The sequence below is a fragment of the Chiloscyllium plagiosum genome, unplaced genomic scaffold (assembly GCF_037043375.1).
Source record: "Chiloscyllium plagiosum isolate Xiang-an unplaced genomic scaffold, Cpla_swu_hap1 HiC_scaffold_45, whole genome shotgun sequence".
In the NCBI taxonomy this organism is placed as follows: domain Eukaryota; kingdom Metazoa; phylum Chordata; class Chondrichthyes; order Orectolobiformes; family Hemiscylliidae; genus Chiloscyllium; species Chiloscyllium plagiosum.
Window position 1 is genome coordinate 92,997,917 of NW_028270183.1, and position 13,631 is coordinate 93,011,547.

Sequence of the window (13,631 nt, forward strand, 5' to 3'; positions counted from 1 at the left end):
CAAACTTTATCAGCCGCAGCCACGGCTCGCAGGCATATAGGCAATCCTGCCGCTACGTGGTCTATGTTAAGCCAAAATGTAAGCTACCTGCCTCAATTTTCCCACATTATCCTGCATCAGCACCGATGTCATGCATCTACCGTTTGTACAAAAGGCTTGTTTGGATTCGGAATCCCCAGTGTAGGTATGGTTTGGAGCGCCATTTTCAATTCAACTGCTCCGGTCTCTGGCTCTGCAACTCTTAGCCATCGGAAATTTCATTTATGGGGGCCTCAAGGGTTGTATAATGTGGGATAAACATTCTACAGTAGGAGCGCATGACCAAAAAGGATAACAATTGTTTCTTCGTGTGAGGCTTTGGAATTTGCTGGATTGCTTGAACTGTCTTGACCAATGGCCTTCCCTTGTTCAGACAAGAAGTGACCTAAGAACTTCACCTGTTGTTGCACAAATTGTAGTTTTGCGAAACTAGCTTTGTGCCCATTCCTGGCTAGATGGCAGAGCAACGCAAGCGTATCTTTCTCACATTGTTCCTTTGTTGGTGCTGCTATTAAGCATTCGACTACAAACTGCAGAAGCGCTGACCCCGGGGTTAAAACAAGAATCTCCAGACTCCAGCATCGAGCCTCATTAATTATGGTGGGCGACTCACAGTAATCTTGACAAAGTCGCGTGAATGTACACGATTTGCCTTTGAATGGAAAAGTGAACCAGAAGTGACTTTCTGGGTGTACCGGTACACTAAATAAGACATTTGCTAAATCCATAGCAGAGAACCATTTACTGTCAGGTGGAATTTGAGCTAATATAGTACAAGGGTTAGGAACATTTGGGGCGGTCGGAACAACAGCATAATTGACTACCTGCAGGTCTTGAACAAAACTCCGTTTCCTGATTCACCTGGAATGTTTGCCTTTTTGACCGGAACAATGGGGGCTCTCACCGGTGATTATCCACAGGGAATTATCACTCAAGCCTTAAGGAGGGATACAAAGTAGTATCCTTTGACAACCTCGGGTTTTAACGAGTCTTGTGTTCTGCAAGGACGATACTCAGACTTCGGAGGACTTCTTATGGGGTTCACAGCTTCGTATGAGCCCCAGATCACGTTTGCCTTTTGCCCTGCGCTCAGTAGGGACCCTTCTTAATCTTGGGTCCGAGACATCTGCCATAGCTAATCGCCAGGATAACGTCTTGGCGGGGGTTACCTGGACTGCTCTATCTGCCTGAGTTAGCCAATTTAGTTTCTTCATATCTGTCCTTATATCTGCATTGAATCAGATACGCACATCGTCGCTGAAGACACAATCTTTCGCTTTTTTGTGCCTGCAGTACCCATCATCTCAAATCCTGCCACCTCTCGCTGGATGCCTTCGCCAATAGTACACATCAAAAGGATAGGGTCTACCTGCCGTCACAGATACTTTGGATAAGTTTACACTGACTGCACATCTGTGATCATTCCAATAAACTTCGCACAATACTAACTGATCTGGTTTAACCAATCTCCTCAAACAATCCTTCTCTTATGATTTGTAAGGGCCATCACGGTGTATGTGTGCTGTGCAGTGCAGCATAACCCCAGCAAGAAAATCGGTGTTAATGGAATTAACATGGTTACTTGATTGCTGGGCGAGTGAATCGCTTACTGAACGTTTGGTTCTCTGGCTTTCTCGCCACTCATAGACATGCATCGGGGTCGTGAGTCGTAATTTACAGCTTGCGCTTCTTTTCGTATTACCTACAAGCCTGTCAGGGTACTGCACAACCCGACCCAATCTCACAATTTGATCGCGAGCCATCTGATTTAAAGGACAGATTTCCGACAATAGTAATGAGAATTGGAATGTTTCACCATTACTGGGTCCGCACAATAGTGGTGCGGTTAAGCTCTCTCGTATCACGACTCCTGATGCATCCATTGCGTCGACTCTCTCAACTGTGTTGATTTAAGGACTGACTATGTTGCTCCTGTACCTACCAAAAAGGTAACTAGCTCACCTTCCACAAATAATACATTTTCCCTTGATAGTAGAATTCGCTTCTTCTTATCAAAACCTCAAGTTCAGGGGCCTGAAACATTCGGGTTAATTTCCAGATACGGAGTTTTTTTTCTCATTCCTTGACTGTTGATATGGTAGTTTACTGGCCTTGTAAGTCTGCTATTATTTCGGCTTAACTTCACATTTTTGTTCAGTCTGTCTGCAACACTTGCCTCTGCAAAGTTAGGTACTTACTTATTTGTTTCCCTGTGCCTTTATTGGTTTCAAAATAAATGTTGATTTTCCATTACAATGGACATCACATTATTTTACAGGTCTCGGCAACACCCAGGGCCGAAGTGCCTGTACAGCATTGTAACGTTCTATGTTGTAAGTTACATTTACTGCTGGTTTCCGATACCTCTCCTTACTATGGAAGCTTCTCGTCACATCTTCCAGAGATTTGTCTGCAGTTCATTTAATCGAGGCAACTGTATTTCCTGCTCAGAATGTGACCTTTCTCCAATGGAGAGAGGAAAATAGTGTCGGTGACAAAGCTGAGATCACTTACATTCTGTCCAGAATCAACAAAAACTATCCCGATCTTCCAGTCTCCTGTACTTCAACATTACAATGTGTTCCCACCCTTCTGGGTCTCTGCCTGTACTCCTGATGAAGGGCTGATGCCCGAAACGTCAATTTTACTGCTCCTCGGATGCTGCCTGAACTGCTGTGCTTTTCCAGCCCCACTCTAATCGAGACATTGTGTTCCCAGGCAATCATTTCAGTTTCTGGTCTGCTGCTGTGCTCTTCAAGACACAACACAAGCAACTAATTTTCTACCAAAGACCGGCAACTAATTTTCTACCAACAGCCCATGCAAACATGAGGACCCAACATCGAGTTCAATCATTTTAGAAACCGTCTGCCCTCTTCCACATTCTTCGTCCACCCGCCCTTCCCATCAGTTCCGAAGACGGATCATTGGACTCGAAACGTTAACTTTCCTTTCTCATCAGAGATGGACAAGAGCTGCTGATTTTGTTCAGACCTTTTGGTTTTTCTTCTGAGAACTTTGCTTTTCCGTTGTAATCGCCAGACTGCTGGAAGCGTCTGATTGCAGGAGGAGAATTTCGCTGGAGATGAAAAGAAAGGCAAGGGCTTGATCACTCCCATTGTGAAGGTAGACGAGCTAGGCTGGGAATGTTCATCTAAGCGCAGAGAAGGCTGAATGAGAAACCGATTAACGTGCTCATTTTATGAAGAGGATAGATATGTGTGACAAGGATAAGCCTGTATTGGGAAGTAACAGAGTGACATAAATGAAAGACAGGAGACAAGGATTAGATTTAGGAAGAATGCTTTCACCTATAGAGTATTGATTATCTGGAAATCATTATCTGAACATGTGGTAAAGCTAAGTATCATGAGAACGATTCAGCAGTCTGTCACCGAACACTTCATGAGCCAGAGCAGGAGTGGATAAGGACCAGGTACCGGAAAGTGTGATGATGACAGACAGGCGCGAGATGGGTATCCTGAACGCAATGCGTCAAAGGCAAACTTGTGTGCTTAAAGCTCGCTGCATGCACGGCTCTGTGGCGCAATGGAAAGCGCGTTGGACTTCTACATCTCTGCGAAAGCTGCTATTCAAAGGTTGTGGGTTCGAATCCCATCAGAGTCGAGTTTTAATTTATGTATTGCAAAGTGGTCAGACCAGACTCGGCTGTCATCTGCAAAACCAGTAGTATTCATGCAGAAACCCAACTGTCTCGAAACGGACCATTTTCCTCTCACAGATGTACATTTTCGATGTCTATTTATGATAGAGGCCGATAAATATCTGTTAGCCACTCGGCAACACGATGACGTGGATGGGCTGGAAAAAGACTTAACATTGTTGTGTCAGCCATGACGATATCGAATGACGTGGCGGGGCAGGATCGGTGTTAAGAATGGCCTCCTTCTGCTCCTTTGTGTCTGTGCCATTTCTGGCCCAGGTTTTTAAATAATCACAATGGGGACAATATGAATTAAACACCAAGTAATATGTTCGTCTCATTTCCACCTCGCTTCCCTCCCAGCTGGAATAGACAGCTCTTGTTTCAGGTTTAGATCAGACAGCGGAGGATTCTCACAAGTTCTCCTTCAGGCTGAATGTTCCTTCACATAGGTTTCCATGTGAACACATGGAGCAACACAATTGCATGGATGCTGGGGATTCAGGGGCAGATTTCCCCTTTGCTGGGCTGGAATTCTGCCCAAGGTAATGAACGTGAATTTCTGACATTTTGAATCTTACTCTGGATTCTTGCGACTTTACTAATTAAACTGAATTTCAATTTGCCTTTGCATAACATTATCCAAACTTCACTGTTTATGAAAACCATGCCACATGCTCGTGGATGTAGTATGCTGAACATTGTTGATGTTGTGTGCAGTGTGAGTGGATGTGTCATAAGAACATGCCAAAGGAAGTTGGTGAAATGTCAGTGAATCGAATTCTCTGACGAATTGACGCCGATAGAAGGAAAATCCCAGGACAGTGGCGACATAACATTTCCTGTGATCAACGCAGGAAGCCACGGAAAACGTACGCAGTATTCAATAAAATCGATTTTCACCACATTTTCTGTGCCATTTTCCTGAAGTTAATGCTTCATAATCGGCGATCCATTATCAGTATAACCTCCTCTGCACTATGTTTCTTTTCAGGTCCACAGAAAAAAATGAGTAATTGGGTTGAGGGTCCCAGTGGTAAGATCAGGAGACGTTTGTCATCATTAGACGACAGATCCAGCGGTGTAATTAGTTAGCTTGCTGTAGTTGCATTATAGAATGGCAGAACATGCACTGCCAAAATTGTGCATTGGATTCTCGCCAGGTGTTTGTTTTACTGATAGTGAACAGAGATGATTTTCAACTTCAAGCTGAAGAACAGTTCAAACACGGAATATTACACCGCAATAAAGTGCTTTTGGCACTAATGTTGCACCGACCTGTGATACCAATCTGAAGTCCATCTGACCAGCATTTTGGCATTATAAGCCGTAAATTTATCCAATGATCATTTAATTGCCCTGAATGTTGGTGAGTCTACGACTGTTGAAGGCAAGGCGATCTGCACCCTTACTACTCTCTGAGAAAGGAATCGACCTCGGCATCAATCACACTCAAATTACGTCGATGTGCCATTGTGCCAACCATCACCATTTGAAGAAAAAGGCCTTCACTGTCCACCTTAAAGCAACCTCTGATCATATTTTATGTCTCTATTAATTCACGTCTCAAAATTCTTATCTCAATCAAAAACAGCCTCAAATCCCTCAGCCTTTCCTCGTAAGACTTTCCCTTCACAGAAGGCAACATCCGAGGAAATCTCGTCTACAACCTTTCCAATGCTTTCACATCCATCCTATAATGTGGCGACCAGAACCGCACCCAACTCCACAAGTTTATCCATACCAGACAAATGTCTGGAGCTGCAAAAGGATCGTTTGGCCCTGAAACTCATTCCCTCTCCCAATAAAAACTAACACACTGTGCTCATTGCAAATAAATCCATCAACGTGTGTGTTAACTTTCAGAGTTTTATATACATGGACGCTGAGATTGCTTGGCTCATCTAAACTTCCAAGAACATTACAATTAGCCCAGAACTTTTTATTCTTGTTGTTCATTCCAAAGTAAATCACCTCACACTTTTCCACAATAACCTCCATATGCCACCTCTGAGCCCCGATCTGCAGATTATTCATGTCCGTCTGTAACCTGCAGCAGACTTCGGCACTGTTGACAACTCCATCGACTTAGTGTATTCTGAGAATTTACTCATCCATCATCCCATGCTCGAACCCAGGTCATTTATAAAGGTGACAAACAGCAGTGGACCCAAAAATGAACCTTGTGGTACACCATGAATAACTGAACTCCAGAATGAATATTTTCCATTAACTACCATACTCTGTGTTCTTTCAGCGAGCCAATTACTGATCTAAACCGCTAAATCACCCTCAATCCCATGTCTCTGTATTTTATGCAACAGCCGACCGTGCCTTAGTGAAAAACGCATCCACCACGTCAACCACTTTACTCTCATCCACTTGTTTGTTGACTTTTCAAAGAGCTCAATAAAGCTTGTGAGGCACAGCATGCCATTCGCAAAATCGTGTTGACTGTAGTGAATCAACTTCTTCCTTCTCAGGTGATCATACATCATATCTCTCATAACCTTTCCCAAAACTTCACCTTCAAGGAAATACAGCTCACTGTTCTATAATTTCCAGCGTTCTCCCTACTCCTCTTCGTGAAGAAGGGGACAATATTTGCTGAACTCGAGTCTTCTCGCACTAATCACATAGACACTGACGAAATAAAGTTGTTAGTCAAAAGTTCTGCGAACTCCTCCCACGATTCCCAGAGAATCCTATGATACATCCCATCAATCCCAGGGGACAAATCTATTTTCAGGCTTTCAAGAATTCCTAACAACTCGTCTTTACGAATATCAATTTCGATTATTCCAACAGATTGCATCTCAAAATTCTCTTCGACAGCATTGTCTTTTTCATTTGAGATATGATGAAAAATATACATTCAGCGGCTCTCCTATCCTCGGACTCCGTTGACAACGTCCTACTACTGTTCTTGACAAGCCCGAATCATATCCTAGATATTCTTTTATTCTTGAAATGACAAGAGAAAGCTTCAGGGTTTCTAAAGACTTTTCATTTCCCCTCTTTGCTCTGAGTAGCTCTCTTTTTTAGTCCTTCCTTGCGAGCTTTTAATTTTCAAGTGCCCTAACTCAGCTTTCATATTACATGGTTACATGCACCGTCTTCTCCATCTTGACAAGAAATTCAATTTTTTGAGTAAAAATGTTTCCCTGTCTCAATCTCATATTCCCTGCATGACGCACACACACTTATCAAAGACATGCATGAGCACATCCCTGATGCTCCATACTTCAGGTGTGCAAAACCCCTGCGTTTACTTTCCCATCTGGTTCATCCTAACTCTCGCCTGATCGCATCATACTGGCCTTTCTCCCAGCGGTACCTCATGCTCTGCGATATATATATATACATATCCATCATTAATAAACATACCGAATTGTGGTCAGTATCACCAAAGTGCTCACTTATCTCCAAATCGAACAGTTGACTTGCTTCATTACGCAGTACCAAATCCAATGTGTTTTTGATTCTTGTTGGCCTGTCTACTTGCTGCGTCACGAAACCCTCCTGCACACATTGGACAAAGACTTACCAATCGGAGCTCCTCAAACAATAACATTTCCAATCAATATTTGGAAAGTTAAACTTCCCCACCACAACTACCTTGTTACTTCCGTTCCTATCCAGAATCATCTTTGCAATCTTTTCCTCCATATCTCTAGAACATTTTGGTGGTGACCTGTACTTGCCTGATTTTAATCTCAGCCCATTCTAGTTCAGCAGATTGAGTCAGGTCCTCACTAAATATTCTTGCTGCTACCATAGTACTGCCTGTGACTAAAAATGCCACATCTTCCCTTCTTTAACGACTTCCCTGTTCTGACTGAAAAATCGAAACTGAGGTGCCAGGAAAAACCATTCATTTTTATCCACTCAGGATGTTGGTACCCTTCCGGGTCAGGTGAAGACAATCCTGTTTATTGAGATCCAACCGAATCCAGAATGATCCCCAACTCTCTAGATATCCAAATCCCTATCAGCTGCACCATCCTTACAACCACGCGTTCATCTGCTCTCTCCCTATTTTTTCCCTCACTCCAAAGTGGCATGTGTAACAAAGCAGAGAGAACAACTCTGTTTGATTTAGATCTAAGATGTCACCCTGGATCCCTGAATTTCTGCCATACATCCACATCACTTTTATTACATATGTTGTTCGTGCATATGTGAAACATGACCTCGGGCTGCTCCCCCTCCCCTTAAGGATCCTGAAAACACGCTGCGAGACATCACAAACCTTGGTAACTTGGAGGTAACACATCAATCATGAGCCTGCCCTGTACCCACAGAAACTGCAGTCTGTCCCCCTTACTATGTAGTCCCCAATAATTATTGCTCTCCTCCCCTCTCCCCTACCCTTCTGATCACAGGGACAAACACTGTGCCAGAGATCTGTACCCCATGGCTTACCCCTCGTAGGACATCCCCCCAAAAAGTAACAAATACGGTATGCTTGTTACAGATGGGCACAGACAAAGTGGATGCCTGCGCTGGCTGCCTGTTCCCTTATCGTCTCCCGACTGTATCCCATCGACCTTTTTCTTGTACCTGAAGTGTAACTGCCTCCCTATAACTCCTCTCAATTCACCTCAGACTTCCGAAAGATCCAATGTCCAGCTCCAGTTCCCTAAAGCTGTTACCAAGGAGATGCAGTTGGGTGCACTTCCCGTCGATTCAAATGTCAGAGACATTACTGAAAACTCTTCGGTCGCACATTATACAGGAATAACATTCAAATGGCCGACCATCCATTCCTAATATTCTGAATTCACACACACACGCATATGCGTGTGTGTGTGAATTCAGAAAATTTGGAATGGATATATATATATATATATATATATATATATATATATATATATATATATAAATGTGTGTGCGCATGCATGTATGTGTGTGTGTGCCGAGGTCATGTTTCACATATGCACGAACAACATATGTAATATATATATGTGTAAGTTGCAAAAGAACATTGAATAAAACAGCATTTATTCAAAAAATATCTGATTTTGTGGAGTGTTCTGTCCTTGTGAAATACCTCAGTTACTTAAGACCAGCCATAAAGACTCCCTGAGTGAATATCCATCACTCACTAGAGATACAGAGGTGATTTTTGAAGTCGATGACGTTTGTCATGTCGCTGATCCTGCGCTGTGTTAAATTCTGGAAAGGATGTTTAGCTCGTATCATATTACTGATATTGCTTCAAACTCGCACAGTCCATTAAAACAATCCAAAAATTATTAGGTTTATCTCATTGGACATTTTGCTTGTTATCAGAAAAACTGGAATAGAAATGACAAAGATGTTTTTAAGTACTGCTATGAAGATTACAGAATTCAAACAGGAATTTTTTTCGTGCCTTGTCACTAGATATGGTTGGGGGTGATGAGTGAGCTGCAAATGAACTCACTCCCTTCTCTGTGATTGCAGCCAAATTTTCCAATGCAACAGAAGAAAGAACAAAGGTGCATCACATCGGCAGGTCAGTTCCAACTCACGATAGTATAGTTTCACTTTGATTATCGCCACCGTCTAATTTATTAGCTGAGTTGGGAGATCAGGATCCTGACGGTATGCTGAGACATTGCGCAAATTATTCCCACACTGTTGGCATCACTTTATATCATAAACCAGTTATGCAGCAGACTGAGCTAACCGGCTTCCCTTTAATGCTGAGCTAACACAAACTGCTCAGTTCTTTTACAATTTATAGAATTTCACGTAGAACAATTTGCTCAACCTTTCCTCACAATCAGCTCATTCTACACTTAGTCGTGCTCAGTTGCAGGAGTTATGAAGTTTCTTTCCAATTAACGTGAACCAATTAAAGAGTGTGCACCTTTTGTACCCATTATAGCCGCCCAGACTACATATCCCGGTGAAATTCACTCCTTGTGTGTCTTCACGCGTCTTTACAAATGTTTTAGAATCAGCTTCTGAATAATCTTTCCTGAGAAAAAGTAATCATTTTCGAATTCAATAGCTGGAGAAAGAAAAAGAATGCGAGCTCCAAACTTCTCTTTATCATTCATCGCTGGTTTTCAAGTTCTGTACTCTAGATTTAGATGCATCCGAATGAGGGAATTTCCTCCTGTTTACTCTCACCAAATTCACATCGCCTAGAAACCTTCTATACGGACACAACTCAGTTTTACCTGGTTTCACGCCACATGATCTATTCGTCTTTTCCACCATCCCATGAAACCCCGCTTTGTCTTTTCAAATGGCATTCTCCCCCACTACATCGTTGGCTTCCTTTCCATGTTTCTGTTTCCAAGTAAACGCTGTCCATTCTTCCTGATGTCTTTTCATTCCAGTCATCGCCATCCATGTCTTTTATCATCTCTTTATGTACCAGTATAGTCCATGTTGAGAAAGGATGCTGGGGCCAAAACAACACATGAAAACCCGTTCTAATGCTGCATACTACCATTACCAATGTAGGGAAAATGGGAGCTAGTTCAGTCAAAAGTGAATCCGTTGGTTGTTGCACAATGGATCAATCACTGATTTGGTCGTGCCTGTTTTTCCTCACTTTTCTCCCTTGTCTGAACATGTGCTAAAGCAACACAATAAGGGAACATGGAATGCCTACAGTTCAGAAATTGGCTATTCGATGCAACAAATGCACACCAATCCTCCGGGAATTAACCCTCACAGAACAATTCCTTACCCTTTTTCTCTTTATTTGCTCCTGAATAAGGCACCTTACTGACCGTCGACCCAGTTGTCGGCAAATCATATCTCTGGCGCCGTGAGGCAGCAGTGATAACCAGTGAGCCACCTTGCGGCCCTGCACAATTATGCAAGGCACATGCGGACGCGTTTGAAATGTCAAAGACGCTCACTTATGTTGTTGCCCTTATCAGGAACAATAAATCCAGATTCCCTGACCAAGAAATTAACCCAAACCACAGCTGTGAAAGCGCTGTATCGTAACCACTAGTCGACCAGGAAGGACGGCATGTGCAATAGCGTCTTCTCTTAACAGCATAGGTTTCTTTTCCTGCGATGAGAAATTCCTTCCAAATAAGAGTGTTTGTGACACCGTGCTTTTAGAGCACAGAATAATACATTATGTCAGTGCCAGTCATCAAACATCCAAATATTCTCGTTTCCAATTTCCACTCATAGGCCTACAGCCTGACGTCTGAAATGTTTATCTGAATGAGACTTTCCCTGCAAAGGTTTAATCTCAAACGAACCAGTGAATGACACTGAAGTCAGATACCGTCAAATTTGTTCATGAACTGCGGGACAACTGAACCCCATTTTGACCCATAGAGGGAACTTGACAGACACATCTTTTGAAAGTGACGAAGGTCTCAGGAGAGCCCAACTTCCAAAAAATGACGAATTGACCCGTTTGGACTATTCTTTCTTCATGACTCGCTTTAAAACCCGATTCTGTTTACATAAGCAGAGGGGTAAACAGGCGGGTGGCTGTCCCTCAAGGATTGTCCCAATCGGCAATAATTGATACCTGCTAAATGTTGACTTCTCCAACTCTGAGGCAGCCTGGCAAGCTGTGGTCTTCCAACTTCCTGCCTATTTAAATGGATTCCAGCAGATTCATGTCTCTACGTAAGGAACAGAAGCATTCAACCACATCCTTGTATGTTTTCGTACCCCATTGTTTCACCGTTACTTTTCTGCTTTTCATGAATCACGTTGTTCTTCATGCCAAACGAAGGCATTCTTCTCATCAGAAGCTTGTCATCCTCATGTTCCTCGAAAGAAAAACACGTATGTGGACTTCCAAACTGAAACAAATGGGGCCGGGTGGGGGGGGGAGGGGGGGGGGGGGTGGGGGGGGGGGGGTCTGCCTATAAAATGACTTCCAGCTATTCCTTCAAAAATAATTCCTAACAACATGGAGAACGTACCTTCGGATGCTTGCTGCAATAGTTTCAAGGAAATTCAGCAAGGCTGTAGTGTGAATCGAGGTTACAACCCCGGGCTCGAACCACTGAGCTATGGCAGCACTAACATATGAAGCGTTTTGAGACTGACAAAAGATGATGACCTCTAGCAGAAAAACTTCGGTGATCTCATTTTTGTGATACAAGCTTCGTTTTGTGTGACAAAATACGACTTGAAACCCACTTCTTTGATCACTTGTTTGATATAACACTTTGTCAGCTTCCCAATATCTCATAATGTGACAGGGATCAACATTTGTTTAAACTCACACAAAGTAAAAGCTTTGAAGCTTCTTTTATATAAAAGGCACGATGTAGTATTGATACCAGCTCATTACCCTTGATTTCAGCATGTATTGCAGTTTTTCTCAATCACTTGGTGAGTAATTCCTTTCTTTTTGCCTGGTGCGATTTACGTGGCCACGGGAATTCATAATTTATGGCCTTGGCAGGTGACGTTTAGGCATCAAACGTGAAACAGTTCAAATCGAACATGCTCCGGAGCTTGGAATTCGAGGCAATGCAGAACATCTGAGAGTGCACTTTAAAACATAATCTTGGGTGTCGTGTCCGCTGGCTGGGTTGGCATACTATTGACCAGCTCTATTTGCTATTGAGTGGGCTGGAGGACATGACAGTGATAGATAGAAGGAAGACAGTCAAGAGATTTGTAGAAAATGATGAAAAATTTGAAATTTTGCCACCCGGTGATGGGTGAGCAACCAGTGTTGTGAGTACTCCCACATGCTGGAGAGGTATTGGAAGACCTCAGGATTACATCATTGGGTGAATAACCTGCAACTCCTTCCCTTCCACCCTGTGGGAACCCTTGTGGAAAGATAAAGCTGCGAAGGCCGCAGTGCACGTCTGGGAAAATGGGCGTTCGTAAAAATGCCATTCAGATAATGCACAATGAAACAGTGAACAGAACGCAAGTACACCCTTGAATAGAAGCAGTGGGAGTTAGACCATAGAACATAGAACATAGAACATTACAGCGCAGAACAGTCCCTTCGGCCCTCGATGTTGCGCCAACCTGTCATACCAATCTGAAGTCCCTCTAACCTACACGATTCCATGTACGTCCATATCCTTGTCCTATGACGACTTAAATGTACTTACAGTTGGCGAATCTACTACCGTTGCAGGCAAATCATTCCATACCCTTACTACTCTCTGAGTAAAGAAACTACCTCTGACATCTGTCCTATATCTATCACCACTCAATTTAATTCTATGCACCCTCGTGGTCGCCGTCACCATTCTTGGAAGAAGGCTCCCCCTGTCCACCCTATCTGATTATATTATATGTATCTATTAAGTCACCTCTCAACCTTCTTCTCTCTAACGAAAACAACCACAAGTCCTCACCCTTCCTCGTAAGACCTTCCCTTCATAACATGCAACATACGAGTAAATCTCCTCTGCACCTTTTCCAAAGCTTCATCATCCTTCTTATAATGTTGTGACCAGAACTGTATACAATAGTCCAAGTGCGGCTGCATTAGAGTTTTGTCCAGCTGTAGCATAACCTCATGGTTCCAGAACTCGATCCCTCAATTAACAAAAGCTAAAACACTGTATGCCTTCTGAACAAACTTGTCAACCTGGGTGGCAAATTTCAAGGATCTCTCTACCTGAGCACCGAGATCTCTCTGCTAACCTACACCACCAAGAAACTTAACATTAGCACAATACTTTGCATTCCGGTTGTTCCGATCAAAAGGAATCACCTCTCACTTGTCTGCATTAAACTCCATTTGCCACCTCTCAGCCCAGCTCGGTAGCTTAGCTATGTCTCTCTGTAAACTACAACATCCTTCATCACTATCCACAACTCCACCGACTTTAGTGTCGTCTGCAAATTTACTAACCCACCCTTCTACGCCCTCATCCAGGTCGTTTATAAAAAATAACGAACAACAGTGGACCCAACACCGACCCTGGCGGTATACCACTGTTAACTGGACTCCAGGATGAACATTTCC

At 43.1% G+C, this 13,631-nt stretch overlaps 1 non-coding gene across 1 annotated transcript; it reads left to right on the forward strand.

The window, feature by feature from the left end:
* Nucleotides 1-3,574: 3,574 nt before the first annotated feature.
* On the forward strand, nucleotides 3,575-3,666 carry trnar-ucu (transfer RNA arginine (anticodon UCU)). The gene is given in 2 exon segments: nucleotides 3,575-3,611; nucleotides 3,631-3,666. It is a non-coding gene; the product is annotated as a tRNA-Arg (tRNA).
* The last annotated feature ends 9,965 nt before the right edge of the window (nucleotides 3,667-13,631 follow it).